The sequence below is a fragment of the Stegodyphus dumicola genome, chromosome 3 (assembly GCF_044657685.1).
Source record: "Stegodyphus dumicola isolate Sdum_Otavi_A_Nest chromosome 3, ASM4465768v1".
NCBI lineage: Eukaryota > Metazoa > Arthropoda > Arachnida > Araneae > Eresidae > Stegodyphus > Stegodyphus dumicola.
This window is the reverse complement of record NC_140770.1, coordinates 174079719-174104859: the sequence shown is the minus strand read 5'-3', so window position 1 is coordinate 174104859 and position 25141 is coordinate 174079719. Positions and strand designations below refer to the sequence as shown.

At 33.5% G+C, this 25141-nt stretch overlaps 1 protein-coding gene across 5 annotated transcripts in view; it reads right to left on the bottom strand.

Moving 5' to 3' along the window:
* The window catches only part of LOC118199010 (neprilysin-1-like), a 366463-nt gene that overhangs the window by 254917 nt on the left and 86405 nt on the right, over window positions 1–25141 (bottom strand). For 3 of the 5 annotated variants that reach the window (XM_085813637.1, XM_085813639.1, XM_085813640.1), the window contains exon 1: window positions 7377–7590. The exons of 1 other annotated variant lie outside the window; for it this stretch is intronic. The gene's annotated coding sequence lies outside the window, so the exon portion shown is untranslated. Of the gene's footprint in view, window positions 1–7376; window positions 7592–25141 lie in introns of those variants that run through there. One more of the 5 variants, XM_085813641.1, reaches the window with a different exon arrangement.

Sequence of the window (25141 nt, the reverse complement as noted above, 5' to 3'; positions counted from 1 at the left end):
CTTTTTTAATTTATTTAAATATAATGCAGGGCAATAATATTTGTTGGCAACAATTTGAAAAGTGAAACGGACAATTAATATTTTCTACGCAAAATGCCAAAACGAAATGAAAAGCCCTTCTAAGCTAACGCCCTTTGGGATAATAATTGCATTTTAAAGGAGGAAAAGTATTTTTATGATATAAAATAATGTGTACTCTATTAGTTTTACTTATTTTGGCAACAAAACAAATGCAAACGAGAGCTTTAACTGTCTCATCTGGCAGAATACCAAAAGAAGTATTCGTCTGCCTAAAAACTATGAAATTTGGAGTATATGATGCCGTCATACAATTCAATGATGGCTATAGAGTTTGCTTTAATATTTTTAGAAAATTAGGTATGAATATTGGTTACATTACTAGAAAAGAGTATGAAAAGTTTGATGTTACTCGTATCAACAATACAAAACGACATTCCTGATTGGCTTTAAAAGCAGAGAAAAATTTTAAAAGCTGCGTGCGAACAAAAGAATCTAAATTCCGAAAAAAAAAAAAAAAAAAAAACGAGGGCACACGTTAGAAGTCAGAGGAATTTTAAGTTTACGAGCTGGTTAAAAATAAGTAATCGAATGTTTGAATTCTTTAGATGCGTTTATCTCGTTTTTCATTTTTAGTGTTTCGTTTTTCATTATTTCTAGCAATATAAATAAAATTGGTAATGAACCTCATCGATAGTCATATTCTTTAAGGTGATCACAGAAGACAGATATCATTTGAAACTTTTTGACTATATTTAAGTGTCTTTTCACTGCAATATGTAAAACAAAAGTTTTTAAAGGAATAGAAAACATTACAAATAAATAAATTAATTAATTAACATAATAAAATTACTGTTCATATCCTTTGTTTTGATATCTGATCATTTAAAAAAGAAATTTTTTATATTATTCGTCATTTTTCTCTGACATTAATTTGTAATTTTACTATTGTAACACTATTAATAAAGAGATACACTGCCCTTTAGTATTGTTGCGTGCGTACGGGTTCGTTACGAAATGAATGCACAAGTCCGATGAAAAATGGACAAAATTTATTATTATCACAACAAAAATGCTTAAGTTTCCTCAGATATTCTTTCAGTATTACAATAGCTCACAGTAGTTATCTTTTAACTACATAAACATCCGACAGAAGTTAATTCAAAACAGCAAGAGAAAGCTAATCCGTGAATTCGCTACAGTCAACAAGAGCAGTTTTCTAAACAAACTCTTAAAACAACAACTAACTAACTAAAATCACACGAACTGAGAGGTTTTCCTCCTTTTATAAGATTTTAAATCGCGTTCGAGAATTTTCTGGAACTTTCTTGAAATCAAAAAGAGGTATTTATTTATTAAATTTTAAATGCACTCTTGTATTTTTAATTGTCCGGCTTAGCTTTCCTTTAATATTCATCACGTGCTACACTGCACGGGGAGTAAAACAATTTAATTTATAATTCAACTAACATTAGTTATATAAATACCAAATCCGTAACAGTATTTTTCTTTCATAAATTACAAAATCCTTGAAAGGTTAAACTGCTATACAAATCGATAATAGACCGTTACTGATAATCGTTTTATCTAAGATAGTTACTTCTACTGAAGATCAATTCATCAGCAGTAGTCTGTGGCCATATTAAAAAAGCTACTTTGCATATTACACATAAGAACTGAATAAGTGTTTCATCTGTGCACTTTTATTAAACCAACAGAAATTTCCACAGTATTAAGAAATTTATAAGCATTGTGTTCACATTATTCAAACGAATTCTTTTAAAAAATATGAGAAAAACATACTACCTTTAACTTGTATTCTATGATTAATAGAAAATTGTTTATTGCAATATATGTTAATTGATTATACATACATCGTAACATAAGTTATCGTAATTATATGCTATTATATTGTATTATACGTAACTATATCTAATTATTAGCTCAAAAGAGACCTTAGTCGTGAAAGGGATAATTACTGTCGAAACGTCATTTTGCTTCGAAACACTTAAATGCCTTGTATCACTTTTCAGTTTTTTGCTACCAATTATTATCGCCCTGTATTATATTTAAAGAAATTATATAATGAAGATTCTGCATATGTGTTAACTGTTTCTCGCTTTATGAAAACCCAACGGTACCTAGATTCATCCAGTTCTATAGTCCTCCACCCGAATATGGGCACCTCGAAGCACAAATTTTGAATTTCGAATTTGATTTATTATGTGCTTCATGTTTTATTAAACTTTAAGAAATTTTTGATTAAAAAACTCCACGATTTCAAAGCGAGAAATGGCAACAGTGTACGAAATAAAACTTTTTTTATCTCCATCGTGTAAGACTCATTCGGAAATTCTGAAAACGTGCTGTTTTTCAATATTTTGTGATTTTGTTGTCGAATCGAATTTTCTGTGCCGTAAGGGAAGAGAACGCAATATTTAATTTAACGTAATAAAGTAAATACTTAGAACATTAAAAATTAATAGCAAAAAAGAATGTTTTGCAAAGCCGTCTTAACAAGAAAACTGGACATTGATGAACTGAGAAAAGGCTGAAAAAAAAGAGGGGAAAATAAACTAATACAAGAAAGCTTTTTATTATTTTTTATTATTACGTACAAATGGGCTTTTTTTTTTTTTTTTTTTTTTTTTTCTCCGGAGATAAAAGTGTTTCTCTCCCCTACATTGTTTCATTGCTCGCTTTGAAATTGTTGAGATTTTTAATCAAAAATTCGTCAATTTTTACAAGCTATGAAATAGGCAATAAAGCAAATTCGAAATTCCAAACTTGGTCTTCCACGTGACCATGTTCGTGCGGAAGACTAAGTTATTCAAAATTTGATGATTATAGGTACCGTTGTTTTTTCCACAGTGCGAGAAGCATATATACGTTCTTGCAGATTCTTTATTATTTAGTTTCTTTAAATATAACATAGTGTGATAGTATTTGGCGGCAAAAATTTGAAAAGTGATGCATTGCATTTAAGTGATTCAACGCAAAATACAGTTTCGAGACTCACAGCGCCTTTGTACTAAAACAACATCTAACGCTACATCGGGAATTCTAAACGTATAGTGCTATACTGCTTTTAATTTTTTTTTTTTTAATTTTGCTGTTGAATTGTATAATTGTGTCTATAAATATATTCTAGCATCATGTTGTCATGTTTCAAGATCTAAGTACATACAGAGTAACAGCTGTAGTAGAATTGTGTATAATTAATATTCACACAAAAGTGCATTTTAAAATTTATCGAATTTACGCAGTATCTATGTGTATCAATACTTAAGTTTTTTATATATCGTAATTTAGCGTAAGTTTCTACCAATCTCAGTGTATTGTATCTACTTGTATGTTACAGTAGTATAATAGAATAATTGTATTATCTTATCTACGTGTATTTTTGTGTATATGGTACTTACGTATTAGTGTCAATGTATATTAGTGTAGAGTATATTAGTGTGTCGCATTTATGCGCATTGGTGTAGTGTGTCTATCTTTTAGTGTACAGTATCTTAGTGTGTAGCATTAGGTACATTGACGTATCGTGTCATTGGTGTAGTGTGTCTATAAATGTACTCTAGCATCGTGTTGTCATGTTTCAAGATCTAAGTACATACAGAGTAAAACCTGTAGTAGTATAATGTATTATTAATATTCATACAAAAGTGCATTTCAAAATATATCGAATTTATGCAGTATCTATGTGTACCAATACTTAATTTTATATCTATCCTAATATAGTGTGTCTACGTAGCTTCGTGTAAGTATCTACATACTATATCGGTGTATCGTATTCATGTGTAAGTTATTGTAAAATAATAGAATAATTTTATTAATGTGTTTTTATGTGCATATCGTACCCACGTATTAGTGTCAACGTATATTAGTCTATAGTATATAAGTGTGTCGCATTTTGTAGTATATTGTAGTATTAGTGTGTCGCATTTTGTAGTATTAGTGTGTCGTATTATAGATAGTTGCAGGTTCCGGACAGCACCCGAGTAGTCATTGTAAGCCGTCCGGGTGTCCGGCCCTGCTGTCACCTGTCACCTGTTGAATTGTATATGACGTAAGTGCGAAGAAAATGATGCTTAATAATAAAGCTAAAAAGACAAAAAAAAAAAAAAGGGGGGGGGGGTGTTAGTGGGAAGGCGTGTAACAACAGACTGGTAGACTGCAAGCTCAGCCAGAGAATAAAGAACCTTAGCAAACCCTTTAGGGCGATGGTTAAAACCTGAAATCTTTCAGATTTTTTTAATATTTATTTATAAATTTCAGTATTCCTCATGGCTATCATAAACCTGTAACCAAAGTGTAGATAGCGAATTATCTCCAAGTCTAAAATAACAACTGAAACCTGAGAAGCATCTAAAAGACAAGTAAAAGAGCGTTTTGTTTTTAAAACTGAAAAGAACAAATGGCACATGTGGTGTTTACAAATCAGTCCCAACCACATGTGCCGATGTAACTTGAAGTAACACTGAAATGTGAAAGGTTAAATCAAAATAATCTTGCAGCCGGGATAGCTACACAAATCACTTTAACGTAAAGCTGGCTCACAAATGTAACCTGCGTGGAGATTCAATAGCGGCAATTAAAATGCAAATCCGAAGAGTACAAATCTTATCAGACCTAGCAACCTAGTAACGTAGCTTAAAGACGCAGAACGCTGTCTTTCTTAAAATCTAAAAGCTCAATTTAAATGCACACGAACCAGTTCGCATTCTATCGTGAAAACTAAAGGGAAAAGCTATAGTAAAGGTCTAAATCATAAAGTAACCAGTTAATTAGCATAAAAGAACCCTATCAATTATATATTATCAAAATATATGATATCGTCAATTGTTTATCGCAAAATTTAACAACCCATTTTGACATCGTTATATTTAGTTATATTTACTTAGCTTCGTTGTTATGCTTGAACAATACAAAAATGCTTTTTTTCTTCTTCAGTTATTGTGAAAACCTCTGGCCTATATATCGATTGATATAAAAATAGTTAACGAAGATTTCTTTCTACAATCTTTTATTAGACCATCTGAATAGATTCTGAAAATGTTGGGAACATTTATGAGGAATGCAAACGCAAAATCGCCCAAAATGCTAGCAATATGTTTAAATATTTAAGATTTAACATAAACAAAAAGAATAACATGTTATTTCGTGCAATAAATATGGAAACTTTAAGGTTCTGTCATTTTTAATGAACTTAAATATGTCTATATATTGCATTGCCTTTAATTACAGAAAAGAACTTTCTAAGTAAGAAACTCAGCGAAAATGCTTATGCTAAGAAAAATTAAGATGAATGTTTGATTTTTCCTAATTTTCTTTCCAGCTTTATACCGATAGTGTAACAGTGATTTCATTCTGGTGTCTATGGACCATATGCTACTCCCTAAGCAACTTATGCGGCCAGCGAAGACATTCCAGTTATGTATTTATTGCAAAATCAGTATTGCACAAATTTTAAGATTATAGTTTTTTGAAGTCCGAGTTTATATTATTTTCATTTCGATTAGAAATGAACATGAATAATGCTTCAGAAAATCTATAAACAGAGCTAATTAATTTAATATTTGATATAAATCTCATTCAAAAATATTAAGATACAGATTTTATTAGCTTTTACTCGTACTTTCCAAAAACATAAACAGCTCAGTTAAGAATTTTTGCACTAAGAATAATCGCTACTTTTTTTTTGCAATAGAAAATTAATAAGAAAAGAATTCGATTAACATATGATCATCTACATTCCATGATGAAGATTATTCGAGTAATTTCCAAGGTTAAAAATTTTTCTCAGAGTCAAAACGCAATCCAGTGTATAGTAAAAATCCAGTCTATAATAAAAAGTAAAGTTTATATCTGTTTACGTACAAACATATGCATTTTTATTTAAGCGTGAAAGAAAAATTAAATAAATAATAGAAAAAGACTAGGTTGATATTGTTTATAAAATTTTTCCCTCATAAAATTTGTCCCACTTGATAAGTTTTCTCTGAAAAGTTAGGATGTTTTCATAATTTCTTTATTAGCCCAAAGGAGCGTTAGCCCAGAAGAGCTATTAGTCTCAAAACGGAATTTTGAGTTTAATCACTATAAAAGTCTAAATCACTTTTCTAATTGCTGCCACAAAATATTAGAGCTCTGTTATTCTTAAAAACTATTCTTAAAAAAAATTAAATAGTGAAGAAGTAGCATGATTGTATGCATGTTTTTCGCACTGTAAAAAAAACAACGGTACCTAGGGGCATCGAATGTTGAATAACGTAGTCCTTGACCCGAATATGGACACCTGGAAGCCGTATTTTGAATTTGATTTATTAAGCATTTCATATTTTATAAAACGTTAATGAATTTTCGATTAACAAACTCAACGATTTCAAACTGAGCATACGGAAAAAAAATTATCTCCAGCGCGGCGAATCTGCCTATCGGAAATTCTAAAGATATACTGTATTTAAATGGTTTATTGTATATTTCAAATTTTGTAAAACTTTAACGAATTTTTGATCAACAAACTCAACGATTATTATTACTCAACAAAGTGAGCAATGGCAACATTGTACGAAAAAAAAAAACATTTTAGCCCAAAGGAACATTAGCCCAAATGCTCTGAAAATTTGCATATAAATGAAAACAAACGTCCCTTTGGGTGTAATATGAAATCTGAAAGCTTTCACATTCTTTTAATTTAAATTAAAGTAAATTATTTAATGATTAATTTAACATGTTAAGATTATTTGTAAGAAATGCCAGTCTAAAAATTCAATATTTAGCTATCAATATATTTGGATTACAAATGTAACCAACAAGATTGTGTTACGGATACAAAACCTTTAGATTTAAGATAGAAAATAAATATAAATTTGAATTTTTTTCCTTTGAACTATTATTTTTTGCGTATATTTTCATAAAGATTTAGTATGGGAAATTCAAAATTTATTTAAAATATTTTGTTATTTGTTAGAAAGATATTCTGACCGGTTAGCTGTTTTCAGACTGTAGATTCAGCCCATATGCAGTTTGGGTTTGAGACTACTATGTGGCTAAATGAATAATAGAAAATGAGCGTTCTATGGTAAAATAATAACCGATATTTAATTCCTTTTAATTACGACACACTGCTCTCAGAATTCAGAAATAAACCATGTTAAATCTACTCGGATTTCTTTATATATAAATAAACTTTTCTTTAAATCAAAAATCACTCAAAGATATAAATTAACCCAACGACTCACGCGCCGCGATTTAAACTGCCGGCGGTGATTCTGCCAGTCCATGTGTTTCAAACTTCACCGAGACACAGAACCCCCTACACAATACCACTCGGGAAAAACGATGCCACTCACCTTCTTTCCGCTGACTGCTTTCTCAGAAACGGCACATACTCGTATCCGGGAGTAAAAAAACCGGAGACGGGAAAAGTGCGGGAAAGAGCTTATCAGGAGAACCTGGATTTCTGGGCATTTGAGGCTCAACTGGTGGTGGCTAGCGTCGCAAGGGTGGGTAGAACTTTCGTCTGTCGCCTTTTGCACGCACTGTCAGTGCTTATCCCCTGCGCCAGAGAGCGCGCTCGTCGCTTCAACTCCAGCTGTCTTGCGCGTTAATTTTAGTTAAAGCGAAAGGCATGAAAATATCGTGTTTAATTATAGAGAAAAGCTATTCTTCTTCAAGAAGGGAAGAAGGAGCGGCTGAGGGAGTTTAGAAAGCTTTTAGAAAATCTCAGGGAGCCCATTTATATCATAAAAGTGAAGTTTATGAAAGCTCCGGGAGATTTCGAGATTTAATTTTAAGCAAATTAAACTAGGCGAAGCGGTGTGTTGTTTATTTTTTGAATTGCGTTATTGTTATGCAACAGAGGGCGATTCCAAGTTCCTTGTTACACATTAAACGCAACAACCCGTGAAGTTAGTTTTAGCTCGAATGTTTTCAGAAATGTGATTAGTTTCAAGTATTTCATATTCAGCATATTAAATTTTCGTGTGCAATTTTTTTATCACTTATTGATTGAAACTGCAGGAAGAATTTATAACGCGTATGAAGAATGTCGAATGTTCAGAATATAAATAATTTTATATTAATGTAAATATATTTTGCCATTTTAATCAATTTAAAGGTTTTTAGGATTACTTCCAAAATAGGAAACCAGAAAAGTCAACGATGTCCTCACTGAGATTCGAAGTCAAGACCTTCCAATATGAGTGGAACATTCTTCTCAATTACACGACAATCTCTTCTTAAAAATTTCTCACAAATTATCTTGTAAATGAACAGGTAAGTGAAACTTACAATAGAATTTTGTAAGAAATATTACTTCTTTCTAAGATATATCTTCAAAGGCATATTCACAAATCTAGGTGAAAATTTGTAAGGCTTTTATAATAGACGATTCCTTGTAATAGAATAAGCAAATGTTATGAAAAATGGCATTACCTCGAGTATCTGAAAATTCGTATAAGTACCGAAAAAAAAAAATATACGACACATTAAAAAGTATATAAAATCTGAACTACCCAAAGAGATGTTTTATGCGTTAACAGTAATATCACAAAATATTTAAAAGCAGCATATCCCTCCTCGCTTTGAAGTTGTTTACTTGTTAATCGAAAATCCGTTAAAATTTTAAAATGGGAAAAAGATAATAAAGAAATTCGAAATTCAAAATGTGGGCTTCCAGGTTCGGAAGGAGGATTACATTATTCAAAATTTGATGTCTCTAGGTACCGTTGCTTTTTTACAATGCGAGAAACGTACATACATTCATGCAGATTCTTCATTATTTCATATTTTTCGATTAATTCATAACTTTTTGCTAAACAGCTAGAAAGGAGTGCAATTAAAAAACTGAAAAGGAGTAGAAAAATAACCGTACGTTTATCAGTTGTGAAAGTTTTAAATTTATCTACCGAATTATTAAAAGCCATTATTTAACTAATTTCTTATATGAAGTTCTACTGGCATTTTTATGTAAAATATTGCCTAAAAAATTAGAAAAGTGAAGATGATTAATAACATGAGATTGCCTACATTAAAATTGTTTACGCAGCCCAGCCAGTGTATTGGTTAGGTACGTTGATTTCTGTATTAAAGGGCTTGGCTCGAATCCTGGAGAAGGCATAGATGATTGTAAATGCATAGTGTGTATACGGCATGGGGCACTCTAAATATGTGGCGAAACGAAGGTCCTCAGGATAGATTACTGGTAGGGGAAGATGGGTGGGAGGCCCTCAAACCCGTCCCTCCCCCGGAGTGCTCTTCATGCAAATTGGGGGGGGGGGTGGAATTGAGCAAAGTTGAACTGTCACTTTCATGGTTCCCAAGGCTCTTGCCAACGACAGACGCAATCTTGCCTCTTTGCGACAATGAATTTCATGGGCTTGCACTGATGAAATCAGTTATAAACACAACAAAATTGTTTGTGTTAAAATTGTTCGGCAGGGGATGATTTGTAGGGTCTTAATTTTTTACCGCAATATTTTTTGTGACGATGTAAAACTGCAATGTTTTTGAACGGCTTTATTTTCAACGACGATGTTTTATAACCCGATGGCTTTAGACTTCATGATTTCTCCTTTACTTTCTTTTCTCCCACGACAACAAACAACGCAAGTGAAAACCCTTGCGTTGTTTTCGCCGGTAACCATCACGAAAAATAAAAGCATGGAGCTCCTAAATAACGAAATCTAATCATTTAATTGCATTGTCAAGTGTATGAGCCATTATCTTTTTTTTTTTTGTTTTATCATGGGCGTCTCACGATTTTATTATTCGAGATATAAAATTGTAGGTGAATTATTTAACATATTATTCGCATTAAACTATGTAATAATTTTTTTTCTCCTTTCAGTGCATTAATTATCATATCAATTTTAAATAAACGTTTATTGCCTAAAGACTTTTTTAATTGTATTTTATTTTTTAATACAGAAAATACAGTATTTAATGAATAAATTCAGCTTCTGTACATAATAATGCACCAAAACAACATTCTCCTGAATCTACGTTGGTGATCATCTACGTTGGTGATTCTACTCTCAAAATTTGACTTTAACAAATCGTTCATTATAATGTTCAAAATCACGAATCAGTCTTTTTTATGTTTACACTTATAGTTTTTTTCTATGTTATTTTTAATACTATAGGTTAAACATTAGAAAAGAAAGTACATATTCTAAGGGATAACCGCATCAGAATTGTGAAGCAGAGGTCAAAATTCAATTAAGAGTGGCTCGAAATGCTCCAAAACCAAGCACATGCACCATATATTTAAAGTTATTTTTCTTGATATTCTTGGGGTCTCGTAATCAAGCACGTGTCAAACGTTTAAGCGTATTTTTCTCAAAACATCCGTTTTTGCAGATCCGTGGTTTTGGTGTGGTGACGCTCCGTATTTAATTACAAGTTAGTTAGCTATGTTTCTGACAGAATGTTTTCGTATCTGACAGAATTTTTTTCCCTTTAAATATTAGTTTTCAATATAAATTCCATACGACAAGAATTTTAAGAAATTTCACTGTATTCCGTGTAATTGTTCTTTTACCCGAGTTAAAATTGTTATCTATTAATGGTCAATGCATTTTCGCAACTACCCGATGTTTTACAAAAGTGCCTTAACATAATAACGGAAACTTTCAACGAAAGATGAATAAATAAACAACGGCATTTTAAATATGGAAGATAAATCCTTTTTATGAATGTTAATGAATTTTTGTACTAAATCAATTCTAAAGCCTCCAAAAGAAAATGAAAAATCAATGCAGAAAACTGTATCTCATACATGCAAAAATGGAGCACAGTAAGAACTCATTTGCAGACCTTGCATTATAAAATAATGCGCACTTTAATATTCTAGAATTTAATTTATTCGAATATCTGTAGAAGAGTGCAAAGAATAAAATAAATACAATAATAATTATAATAATAATAATGAAGCGATAGTAAGCAATTAGAAAATTTTGCCAGCTGTCGTACTTAACTATCACAAGTGAGGGTTTAATTCTAACTACTTACTTTTTAAATCCAACTCTTCGCTCTCAGTGTTATCCTAAAGCTATGATGTATATTACTAATGGCTTAACTAAAGCATGAAAGCACACATAAGCAAGCAGGTAAACTTAACTTTATTCTACTAAAAAAGAAAGAAAATCTGAAAGGATTCGGATTTTAACGTTGCACAAGAGGGTTTTTTAAGATTTTATGCTCTCATTTTTACCAATCTGCTCTTGGATCATTTCTGCTAAAACACTTTTTTCTGCCTATTTAACTTTATTATAAAGCATCGTTTTCATTGCATTTATGCCACATAACAACTGAACAGCAAAAATCACGTAATTTTTAAAAGTAGCCTAGCAGTATATACTCAGAATTCCCGATACATATTTAAGTGTTGGCATACATTTTTTTTTATATTCATTCGTATTTTTTCATTTCATCATATCACTGCCGAAGTTTCTTAACAAGATGACTTACGAAACTTTTTTGTCTTTTCATCATTAACGTTTTGTGTGTTTATATATCATGAATTTTGCACATGAAATTTAACAGCACACGCATAACCACATAAAATTCAACAGGAAAATCATAAAATATTTAAAATCAGTATATCTCTACAATTACCCATAGAGTACCCATAGTTACTACTTTAGCAAAATTCCATCTGAATTTAGCGACTTTTTAGCTACTTTTGCAGGTGTATCTAGCGACATTTGAAAGGGAGAGTTGGCATCCATGGATATGCTGCTGTTATCAATAATAGCTCGAATTGGAATTCTCTTTCCTTTTGAATTACAAACATATGCTACTGTAATCGTTAATAGCACAGTTTTTCTCCGTGTCAATAGGCAACTTGATGGATTTTATGACAACCATCTGCATTCTTGGTTATAATTGCCTCACTGGAAATTTCCGTTTTTGTTTTGTCTAACTGCTGATCGATAGCGCCATTGCTGGGTAAGCGATGATTATTACGTTTACAATAATTAAAAAATTGGCGGCATAACACTTTCAATTTATTGATATTGCTTTGCGTTTGCCGGTTTGTTCTTGCTTTTCGTGAAGTTCCTTTTCATTAATGTGGAAATATGAAGCTTTCTGTACAAGAAGGTACGATTTTTGTACTTTTCATATAGTTTTTCAATGTGAACGAAATATGTGTATCAGTGAGATAGTGTTTTAAATCTTACTCAAAATCAGAGGCGTAGCCTGAATTTCCATAAAGGTATGCTGCTGAACACCAAATGTTTCAAAATTATATTATTAACAAATGAAAATTAGAATTACATGTATTGGAAAGTTGAATATTGTATTTGCGTATTAATATGTTGTTTTTAAGGTCTCATTCAAGTTTTTATTTTAATTCATATTAGTGGTCCGCCAAATATAAAATTATATATGTAGTGGTCCGTGAAGTTCTAAGGGTTGACGGCAGCTGATATAGTTTCTTCCTTATTTATCATTTAAATAATACATAGCAAAAACATTTGGCAGGGGTAATTTGAAAAGTGAATTGGACACAAAAGTGATACGGGCAAATCAATCTTCTTGACTATGCAGAGCAAAAAAGCTAGGAAGCAAGATTCTCTTGGATGAAATCTAAGTATTTCCTATCAAGGTTACAAGATTCCTGGTTGGACAAAGTAAAATATAAATGAAGCTTTAATTTACCAACTAAATTAACATTTAATTTTAACTCACTAGAGTAGCGGTGTTTCTCTAAATAGCAGGTAAGCGTGATCAAGCTGTGAGCACATTCAAACTTCTAACTATTGCCACTCGTATGGTTACGAATTCTTTGTCTCATTTAGCTCTAAATCGCTTGCCAATCATATCTGTATAAATCACTGAGCGAGCAACGTGACGAAATCAGGCATAGAAAAAGATGCAAATGAGAAATTAAACTGGTTAGTTAAATTGAACTAAAATGTCACATTCCCTCTCATAGCAGCTTAACTAGACGGCAAAAAATGGATCAAAAGAAATGACGAAAATCTTGCAAAAAATAGAATAAATTAACACGAATTCTCTTATTTTTTTAAAAAGGACAAATCAACATTCTCAGCCGGCACTGTCAAATTAAAATTCTTAGATGCAAGTCAGATCTTTCTTTACCATATCAGAATTTTTGCAGTAATTCTCTTACAATGGAAAATTTTTAAAAAAATAAGAAATGAGGGAAAATTATGAAAATCCCTATATCTTGAATCTCATCGTATTTATTGTTTTCTAGCCCGTTGTTTTTCCTGTTTAATCCTTAGAGCTCGAACTATCCATAAATAATAAGAGAAAGTGAATTAGTAGCCAACTCTAAAAAATTGTATGCTGAATGTCAGCTATTAGCTAATAAAATTATTATAGATACTGAAATTGGACAAGAAAATGAGCCTATTATTCACCCAATGACACGATTTGGATTATTTTATGATCTTGATTTTCCTTCTGGGGGGGTGAAATAGACATTTTTACAGAATGTTCTGGAATGGATGAGGGAGTGGGTAGCGCTGTGGTAATTTATTTTTATGGAGTGGAAATAGACAATGGGAGAATAAAACTTAAACCAATGAATTCGGTTTATCAAGCAGAACTATACTCATTAACAGAGGCTTTGAATTCGATTAATAAATAATTAACAGTTCGATGTTTTAGAAACATTTATACTGATGCCCTATCTGTGCTACAGGCACTCGCCCAACCAGATCATAAAAATCGACTAATTAATGAAACAAAAGACTTGTTTAAAAAGGCTGAAAGAAAACATATTGTTAAATTACACTGGGTGAAAGCACATAGTGGAATTCTCGGAAATGAAAGGGAAGACACCCTTGCAAAAATGGTGGCACTTGGGGATGGGACGGATAATTTTGATATCCAAGATTCAAAACACACTATTGCTGAAATGGAAAATGGGATTTATACAGAAGGGAATTTTTGCTGAGAGTCGTCTAATAAGGAAAAAGAGTTAATGAAAAATATAAAGTTAAACAATAAGATTAATATTATAAATAATGTTAATATAAATCAGGTACTGACTAATAATGGGAGTTTCTCGACTTATTTTAACGGTTCCATCTACAGAATAAGGATAAATGCTTCATATGTGATAAGTTTGGGGACGCCAGGCACTTCGTCAATGAATGTACGCTTACTCGGAGTGCAAGAGAGAAATATAGAAAGAATTTTAAAAAAGATTTTTAAAAGAAACTCTTCAAATTTGAAAGATTTTGCAGAGAAAATAATGAAAATCATAAATACGAACAAGGATAGAATCGGAATTCGATTACGAGACTCCGATTTTCGACTTTTTTGTTTTTTCTTGTATTTGTTTTTTCTGCCCAGTCCCATTTTTTTATCATGCGGCCGACTTGTGCCGGCTAGGAGGATCGGGCTGTGCCCTTATAATGATAATAATAATATTAATAATGAATGTCGGTTCGTGTTTGCATCTTTGTGATGGTCGATTCTTGTATTAGGCTGATATGAAATTCAAGAGCTGGAAGGAAAAGGTTCGGCGTGATCTTCGCATTCAGTTTGAGAGGATTTGTCTTTGTTGGTAAGACGAAAACCGTCACTACGGGCACGAATTAATTTCACAATTTGTGGGAGCTCGTTCTGTAAATGCATTAAGAAAGGGAACAATTACACGAACATTTTTTTTTTTAATTTCACAACCTGGCGGTAAAATGCTAGGAGGGGAATAAGCAAAGGAAGAACTACAGTGGTATCCAAATTTTTTTTGGCATGAGCTTCAGTTTTCCTTGTCCTTGAATTAGGCACTGCGCTTCACCAGCGCTTCCTGAAACGTGTAGGCAATTTGCCGAGTGATATCATTGACGAAATACCTAGTTGGTAAAGCATTTCTCTTAGATTCCTGGTTATTAAAGAGAACAATTGTTCTCATAGTTAAACATCACTTGTTGAATTCATAGCTATTGAAGTATAACGATAATTTTATATAATGGTTAATGATACTGTTATACGTAATGGCTTAAGTTTGCTGCGGACCAAATCGCAAAGAGGGGTATCCAAATATTGAAAACGTACACTTGTTTTCATTTCCAAACGCTGAATTGAGACGCCAGGAATGGTTGGTGGCAATCTGCCGGCAAAATTTTAAACCAAGGAAACATACCAAGGCATGAACAATTCTTATCCAGTAAATTCGCTTAGGTCTTTAACTCTTTTATAAATTTTAAAAATTCGGTAATTATTTAGCTTATATTTTTGTAATGCATGCTCTTAAAATTTAATTGCAGTTTAAATACAATAACTAAATTAATTTTTGACGGTTATTTCTTTCTTAATATTTCCTTTCAATTTTTAAAATTATAAAATCAGATTAAAATTTTTAATTTGAGCTTTATAAAATGCGCACGTTTCTGTGTGATTTTGATTTAATGATTTTTGCGGCGTTGATATAAATTCAATTTTTACAAAAATATTTTAATCAATTTATATAAAATAGAAGATCGTAATATTGACGTATAAATTTCACGAGAAAAAGTTTTCGGTAGTTTTATTTTTTAGTATTTAATTATAATTTTGTATAGTTGTTTTAATGCCGTTTAAATTTTATTGTTATACATATTTTTCGTCTCTAATAATTTATATTTATATTAGATTAGGAAATCAATATTAAATGCGCTTTAGATTAGGAAATCAATATTAAATGCGCTAATATATGGCTTAACATGTAGTATAATAGTATACATTTATTTTTCAAATAGTGCCACATATATATTGCATGAAATATCGCAAATTATTTCAGAACAACGAAAATTTTCAAAGTGGTTATGCAATACTTTTCATAAGATTGTAATGTTGCGCGCTTCCAACCTGCACGCAACAATAGTGGTGACTGCTATGAACTGGAAAGCATACAAAGCCTTGAGAAGGGTTTAAATCCCTTTTTATTCAACTTTAGAAATTACAGATGCGTGCTCTTGACGCTCACAAACTACGCCGACCCGGCGGTAAAATAAAAATAAGAAACTAAAAATGAATAATAACAAGTGACTGCCTACGAGGCTCTCTAAAACGTAACTAACCTAACCGCGTTCTAAGATACCGCTGATAATTCAGCAAACTTCTGAATATTACATTGAAAGATTTAACTATCTGCCGAGGCAAGCACACAGGCCGAAACGCATGGTTCTTCAATTTCTAACTAGCCACCTCCACGCTCGTGAAGCAAGAAAGCACACTTTCGAACTCGTTTCCCTTCTATTTAACTCAGAATACTTCCGCTGACTATTTTGAATACTTTGCGCGTTCTACTAAAATTTACATACTCTGGCATTGGCAATTCCAGGGGAAAGTAAGCTTGACAGGAAAGATAGTTTAAACTTAAAATAAATGTTAGTTAAGATAAATATAAACCCTACATTTGCCGCTGCCAGAATTTGGTAAACTTGGAAGCAGGTCCTAGAAACGACCTGTTGAAAAGTTTCCACAATTCTGAACTAAAATTTAAGAGCCTCGTTTACATAAAAGAACTATTTTCTCACAAAACGTAGAATAAATTTCTGTAGATACTTATTTAACCCTCTCTTCTTACAGCAACCTTTCCTGGACTTCAGCAATCAATCTGTTCTCTTCCTTCCAGCATCTGGAAGGAATAAGTATCAGTATCTTTCTAAATACATTATAATTTACACTTTCTTGACACTGAATAAGTTTTTGTTTTTGATCGATTTATTTTCCTTGGTTACAGCTTAATTCACATTCATTCAAGTATTCAAACATGAATTTAACTTTACCCTGGCTCTCCACCATGTGTGGTGTCAAACGGGAATATTCGTGTTTTAGTATTGCAACACTTTCCCTAACCACAATGATTTGTTAGAATTCAACGACCAAACAGACACACCTTACTCGACATTCTACAACTCGATGAGCTATTTTAAAATTCTTAAAATTCAAGTGTAGGTGGAGAACCCTACAAAACACATTCATTCTAAATTCCCCCTCATTCATCTTTAGACATGCAGGCTTTCGCTCTAAAGCATGATTTTATCTACAGTTTAATACTTAAATTTTAATTCATTTCTTTTGAGCATTTACTTTTAGCATCTAAAATTTTATGCTTATAGAATAAATTCTACTTTTACATAACTTTCAAGTATTTACGTATATTTAGAAAATTCTAATCCATATGATTTTTACAATTTACCATAAAATGAATAAGAGAAAAATAAATTTTTACTTCACGCATTCTTCGACAAGCTGGCGGCACTGAAATTAAATTTCTTATTAATACAAGAATACGAAGTTTTTTTTTATCTTCGGCCAAATTTTGGCTTTAACATAACAGAATTAGTCTTTCGACCAACAGAAACTGCTTGTTCTTAGATTTTATACTTGAAGAAAATAATACTTTTGCCTTAGCTAAATAAAGAAAAACAAAACTAAGTCTCAACCGAGACAAATTGACTTCCGTCAAAACATAGAACTTCGTATTTACGCATAACATTTCGGAACAAAAGAAAAAAAAAATTATAGAAGATTTTAACTTATCTTTGAGTTTTCGATGATTGGAACTCCGACATCCTATTCTGGCAGAACTGCTCCCACGATATGGAATTCATCGACGTCAGTCGTCTCCTTTGTGTCCTTCGAGTTTCGTCCATGTTGTTTTTTCTTTTTCGCCCTCTGTATGCTGGCCTCTTGGAGTGGTAGTCGTCGGGTTGCTGTCTTTTCCGTTTTGGACGGCTGGTCTTGGCGTCCTCTGGTCTGGAATCGTGCCTGAATTTCTTCTGTTGTTGGTGGTCTTTTCGTTCCTCCTGCTGTCTTTTCGTTCTCGGGAACGGCGGCCTTGTTTGCACCTGACTCTCTGGCCCTGGAAGCGTTTTCCTCGATGCAGAATTTCTACTGCGATACGTTGTAACTGGTGTTTTCCTCTTTACCAAAGCTTCTTTACGCGGCGGCGTTGCTTTCTTGTATTTCTTAAATGCTAGAGTCTGAACGTTTTCATTTCTTCTTTTCGGTACCGTCGCATGACTTGTAGCAGGGCTAGGTTTCTCTTCAGTTCTCTGCTTCTTGGGTGGTGGAGCGGGTGACGTTACTTCTTGACCTTCCACTTCTTTTACGCTTGAGTCCTGCAAGAAACTTTTAAGGATTTCAAAATCATTTTGATTATAATATTTTTTCACCTGGTCGGGACTTGCTTTACAAATTTCCCCTCTCTCGTTCTTAAGGTACAATACGACTCCCTTTATTTCCTGAATTACTTAGGGGCCTTCAAATTTTGGAGCTAACTTTGCAGTAAAATTGTCTGCGGCACTTGATAAAGAAAATTTCCGCTTCAACACTTTATCTCCAACTTTAAAATCTGCTTCACGGCGTTTTCTATCATAGTATAATTTTTGTCTATTTCTTGCCGTATCCGAGCTTTTAACCGCCTGGTCAATGAGTTTTTGCACATCTTTTTGTTTAAATTCTTGCTCTCTTTGTTGCACAAAGAATAATTTAGCTAATGGCGTAATTAACTTCCGTCCTAAAAATAATTCTGCTGGAGTTTTTCCCGTAGTATCGTGATTTGCCGTTCTTAAAGCATAAGCTAACTCATTTATGTAGCCATCCCAGCGCTTGTGATGTGTGCTAACATAATTTCGAATTATTTTTACAATATTTTTATTAACTCTTTCTGCTATGTTTGCCTGTGGTCTATAAGGAACCATTTTGATATGGCGTATGCCAAGTCCAGTGCAAATATTTTCAAATATTTGGCTAACGAATTGTTTACCGTTATCGCTAATGACTTTTATCGGTGCACCGTATTTTAAAATGTATCTGTGTAAGAATGCAACTGCGACTGTTTTGGCTGACGCGCGTTTAAGTGGAACAATTTCTGTCCATTTTGAAAAATGATCTACAATTACTAAAAGAAAACGATTTTTATTTAACTCACTCTGGGGGAAAGGACCAAGAAGATCTATGCCTAAAATTTCATTCGGAAATGTAGCGCGAATGCTATTTAAGTACCCGGGCGGGCTGTAATTAATATCATTTATTAACTGACATTAATTGCAGGACCTGACATACGCAGTTACTATTTTGTATAATTGCGGGAAATATACCGCCTCGCGTACCCTTTTTAAAGTCTTTCTGACCCCTAAATGACCCGCTGTTTTCGCGTCGTGTAATTCCTTCAAAATGCTTAATCGAAGCGAGGCTGGGATGACTGGTTTGTACTCGAGATTTTCGTTTGTTGTTTTCGTATAAAATAATAAATTATCTATTATTTCATAGTTTTCTGCTCTATTTCTTATCGCATCGATATCTGTGTGTTCAAAGCTTTCGGAGTCTTTCAAATATGCATAGATACTTCCAAATTGAGGATCAGCTTTCATTTCAGCGATAATTGTATCTCTAGAATCTAAAATTTTTGAAGTCAACACAGCGCATTTAAGTTCATTACCTTCATCGTCCAGTTTTATACGAGAAAGTGTGTCAGCTACATTGTTTTCCTTACCTGGTTTATATTTTATTATTAGATTTTATTCTTGGAGTTTTAAAGCCCATCTTATTAACCTGGGCGTTAGGTTTTTCCCCGAGTAAAGTCTACCAACAGCCGCATGATCCGAAAAGACTGTTACTGGCGCTTTGCCGAAATAAACTCGAAATTTGTGTACAGCCACCATTAATACGGCTAATGTTTCTCTCTCTGTAGCTGTATAATTCTTTTGTGTAGGGTTCAACGTTTTACTAAAAAATGCCAAAGGATGGCCACTTTGCATGAGAACAGCACCTACAGCATAGTCCGACGCATCTGCTGCAATTTCCAGGTTTTCGTCCCCCTCCGGGAATTTCAAAACAGGGGCATTGATGAGCGCTTCTTTTAACCTTTCAAATGCGGTATTTGCTTCTGCTGTCCACGTGAATTTACTTTTCTTTCTTTTAATTACTAACAAGGGTTCAACAATATTAGCAAAATCTTTTATGAATGACCGATAATAAGAACATAACCCAAGGAAAGAAGAAAGTTTCTTGGCGGTGTTGGGAGGTGGGAAATTCTTGATGGCTTTTATTTTTCAATCTTGAGTTTCTATACCCTTTTGCGAAACTTTATAACCCAGATATTTAAGTTCTTTAGTTGCGAACTTGCATTTTGAGGCGTTAATTGTAAGACCGGCCTCTTTTAATAATTTAAACACTTCTTCTAGATCTTTAATATGTTGTTCCAACGTACTACTCGTTATAATTATATCATCTAGATAGATTAAAGTCGGTTTTCCTAGGACAGGCTTTAGAACAATGTCCATAGCTCTGTGGAATGTTGATGGGGCCCCACACAACCCAAAGGGCATGCGTAAAAATGCATAAGTCTCCGATTTTGTTATAAACGCGGTTTTATGTATGTCTTCGGGTCTCATAGCTATTTGATAGTAGCCAGACTTTAAGTCCAACGTAGTCATGTATCTTGTAGATTTAATCTTTCTAATAATTTCCTCTATAACCGGCAAAGGGTAAACTGGGAATTTAGTAACACTATTAAGTTTTCTGTAATCGATAGCAAACCTCTAAGCCCTTTTATCCGAAGGAGGAAACTCGTTCTTTTTCCTACATAGTACGACAGGACTCGCGTACTCACTATTTATGGGCGTTATTATTTGGTTCTTTAACATTTCCTGAATATGTTCTTCTATGATTTGCTCTTTCTGTTTATCATAGCGGTAAGATTTATTCCTACAGTGTTTGTCGGCAGTTAACTGTATCTCATGCGTAACTATTTGACAACTACCAGGCCGTTCATAAAACAAGTTTGAAAAATTACTCACCACTTCCTGGATGGCTTGACTTTCATGGTCATTCAAATGTCTAAGGTCAACTCGCGGTTGTTCCACAGGTTCCACCACCCTCTGGTCCATCTCCAGCACAATAAAACTGTCCTGAAATTTCAACTTGGCCCTCGCGACCCTTAAAAACTTCATACCTAAAATAAGTGGACTTTGCAAGTTTCTTACTACAAAAACTAATACTGTAGCGAATAGTTTATCCAACAGATGGCAGTATCTGCCAAGCTCCTTTGGTAATTGTCAATGCGCATGCGCAAGTGGAGTGAAAAAAAAGAAGTATGTTATTAGGAGAATGAGCTTTCGTTAATAATGTTGCTGCGCGTTTTCGCTGTGTAAATAAAAGTATATTTTTATATCATAGATGTTCTTTACTCTCTAATGCGAAGCACTAGGTTAGTGCACGAATCTCTTCTGATTCAGAAACCATTTTCAAACCGTGGATCACCACAACAAAAAGTGGCGTCCGTCTAACAGGACGCATTAGTTAGGTAAAGGACACTTTTGATGGTTTAACAGCAGAAATGGAAGCCTTGAAAGTAAGAAGAATACCACTGCGTGCAGCCTTCACGAAAGCATATAATAGCCTACATGGACATTTGAATGAGTCAGAATTGAACAGTGATGTTCTATTATCGTCCCTGGAAATCCTGGAAGATAAAGGAATTCGACTACAACAGTTGGATGAAGAAATATTGGATCTCCTATCAAAATCGAAAGAAGTTTCGCAAGAAGAATATACTAAATTTGAGTCATGTGAGACTTACAAGGAGAAATTAATAGCAGCCAGGATGAAAGTGAAGCAAATCACTGTGAAACTAGAGAAAAATTTGCTGACTCATGCATCGGTAAATGAAACCAGAACTGTTGATTCAAGGACAACGGCAACGAATTTGAAGCTTCCGAAAATAAATTTGATTGAATTTACAGGTGATCCACGACAATGGTTGAATTTCTGGAATACCTTTAGTAAGATACACGAAGATCCAGTGCTAGATGATCATTTGAAATTCGTATATCTGATCCAGGCTACTGCTGCCAAATCGAAAGCACGGGAAATAGTGCAGAGTTTCCCGACAACTAAAGAAAATTATCCGAAAGTCATCGAACATTTAAAGAATCGTTTTGGACGTGAAGATATTCTTATACAAGTGTACGTTCGGGATTTATTGAATCTTGTGTTGATAAATAATAATGCAACCAAAAAGGACTTTGCGCTATCATCGTTGTACGACAGTTTAGAAACAAAACTGCGTGCTCTGGAATCTCTCGGTGTGACTGAAGATAAATACGCTAGTGTTATTTTTCCGTTAGTTGAATCTTGCCTGCCCCCTGACATCTTACGCGTGTGGGAGAGGGAACGGGAGAGCTCGTCACAACAAGGTAAGAGCGATCTTGAATCTATTCTTCTGTTTTTGAAAAATGAAGTGATATCTGAAGAGAGAATTAAATTAGCGCGTTTTTCTTCTGATAAAAGTAGAAAATCTAAACGTTACATTAATGATGAGTCTAATATTCCTACTTGTAATGATTTGTATACAGGAGACAAATTTAAAGAAAATGCTCCTATTAAGAAAGTTGAGGAATCGTGTTTATTTTGTGATAAGCCACATTTAACAGAAAAATGTTTTAAAGCTAGTACGCTTACATATCAGGATAAAAAAGATTTAATATTTAAGAAGGGTTTATGTCTATTATGCTTGAAGAAAAACCATATTTCTCGTAACTGTAAGTCCAAGGTTACGTGTTTAATTTGCCAGAAAAGGCATTTGGCAGTAATGTGTCAACAAGTTCCTTCTCAATTGAAAGAGACTAAACAAGTAGAGCCTGTGGCGAAAAATGAGGTCAATGTTTTGGCTAGCAGAACCGCGAGCTCCGATGTGTTACTACAAACATTAATCGTAAGGGTAAAAAATGGCAACATGGAAAGGATAGTCAGAGGGATTATAGATACGGGTTGCGAGAGAAGTTATTTAACGAAAGATATTACAGATTCTTTGAAATGTAACAGTGTTGGTGAAGTGAAATTAGTTCATAAATTATTCGGAGGTGTAGAAACAAAAGAAAAATTGCATTCTAAATATATAGTTAATTTGAGTAGCCTTGATAATAAATATGTATGTAGTGTGCATTGTTTAAGTGAATCTGTTATCTGTTCTGATGTTAAGAAAATACCTAAAGGTCCTTGGTTGAAAGAACTTCGTAAATTAAATATTCAAGTGTCAGATGTAGAGGGTAATGCTCTCGAAAACGAAAGTGACATTAAATTGTTGATAGGTTCTGATATTGCTGGAAAATTATTCACCGGAAATATTAAATGTTTACAAAGTGGTCCGGTCGCGATGGAAACAAGTTTGGGATGGATATTAATGGGTAAAATTCCAGCGAAGGAATCTTCGGGTATAAATGATTCTCTTGCATGTGTTTCTTTATTGCTAAACGAAAGATCAGCAGAAAACTTGTGGAAGTTAGACGTTATTGGTATAAATGACCCAGTTGAGTCTAAAAAGAAAGCTGAAATTCATGAGGAGACCATGCAGTATTTTGAGGAAAATTTGAATTTGGATTCAGACGGGAGATATGAAACTGCATTACCTTGGGTACTGGACCCCTCTCGCTTGCTAATAATAAAACGTTGGCAGAAAAACGCCTGACTAATACGCGAAGGAAATTATTAGATTCGAATCAAATTAAAGTTTATCAGGAAGTATTTGATACTTGGTTGAAGGAACGAATTATTGAAGAGGTAAATGAAGGCGAAGTAGATAGAGAGCACTATTTGCCTCATAGGCCGGTTTTTAAAGAATCTAGCGAAACTACGCGAGTAAGGCCAGTTTTTGATGCTTCGGCACACGCCAAAGGAGAACTTTCCTTAAATGATTGTCTTGAGAAAGGTCCCAACCTAATAGAAATAATTCCAACATTGTTGAATCGTTTTCGGAAATATCCTGTTGCAGTAATTTCAGACATTGAGAAAGCCTTCTTGCAGATTGGTATAAGAGAGAAGGATAGAGATTATTTGCGTTTCTTTTGGAAAGGTGCAAAAGAAGAGAATACTAAAATTTACAGACATTGTCGCGTGGTTTTTGGGCTTAACTGTAGTCCATTTTTGTTAGCCGCTACGTTGAACTATCATTTAAATCGTGCCCCAGATCAGTTTGCAGTTACAGCCAACATTTTGAAGGAGTCCTTCTATGTTGATAATTGCCTGACTAGTTTTAAGAATGTTGAAGAATTGAATAGATTTGTACTAGAATCGAGAATGTTATTGTCACTGGGAAATTTTAATTTTAGAGGATGGCAGTCGAATTGTGAAACCGAAATAATTCCCAACTCTAAATTAGATACATTCGTTTGCGTTTTAGGGTTAAACTGGGATTTGAAGGATGATACTCTTTCCTGTAAAATTGAGTCACTAAAGAAAGAGGAGATTGTCGCGAGTAAACGAACACTCCTTTCTTGCGCGCATAAGTTATTTGACCCAGTAGGCTTCCTTTCTCCCGTTACCCTGTTCCCAAAGGTGATATTGCAAGAGTGTTGGAAATTACGATTAAATTGGGATCAAAAATTGCCAGAACATTTAGAAAAGAAGTCCATACAATGGGTAAAGGAAATGAAACTGCTGTCTGATGTCAAAATTCCTAGATGGCTTAATATTGACAGATCGGTTAACGAAGATGTAAGTCTTCATGTTTTCAGCGATGCCAGCAAGCATGCCTATGCTACCTGTATTTTCTTAAGAGTGAAGACCGAAAATAAGGTTTATTTAAATTTTGTGCAAGCACGCACTAGAGTTAAGCCTTTAAAGAGAATATCCATTCCTCGTTTGGAATTATTATCCTGCTTAATCGGAGCACGCTTGGGACGTATGGTCTTTTCAGATTTGAACATGCCAAATTTAAGAACTGTCGCGTTTGCTTACTAGAACTTTACTTCCACGAACGCCCTCTGGCGAAAAGAGACAAAAAGTAGTCAGTTGAACGGCTGACGCGTCTAACAGATGTATAACGATAGACCGTCTCCGTATAAATTATGCTTGTAATCATTATAACTTGTAAATATTTTGTAGATATCTTTCATACGAATTAAAATTTCTTAAAAAGTTTATAGCTGTGTTGCGCAGTAAATCGAAGTTCATCATAGAGACAGATACCGAGAAGAAGGAAAAGCAGGCAGTTCAGGGCAGCCCTATTTAGAAGGTAAGTGAACTTTCACTTATCTATTTAATGATCAAAAAATTTTAATAGTACAAAGTTGATAAAATTTTTTAACATGGCGCCCGAACAGGGACTGCCAGTAACTGCTGTTTTCCTAACTATTGAAACTGT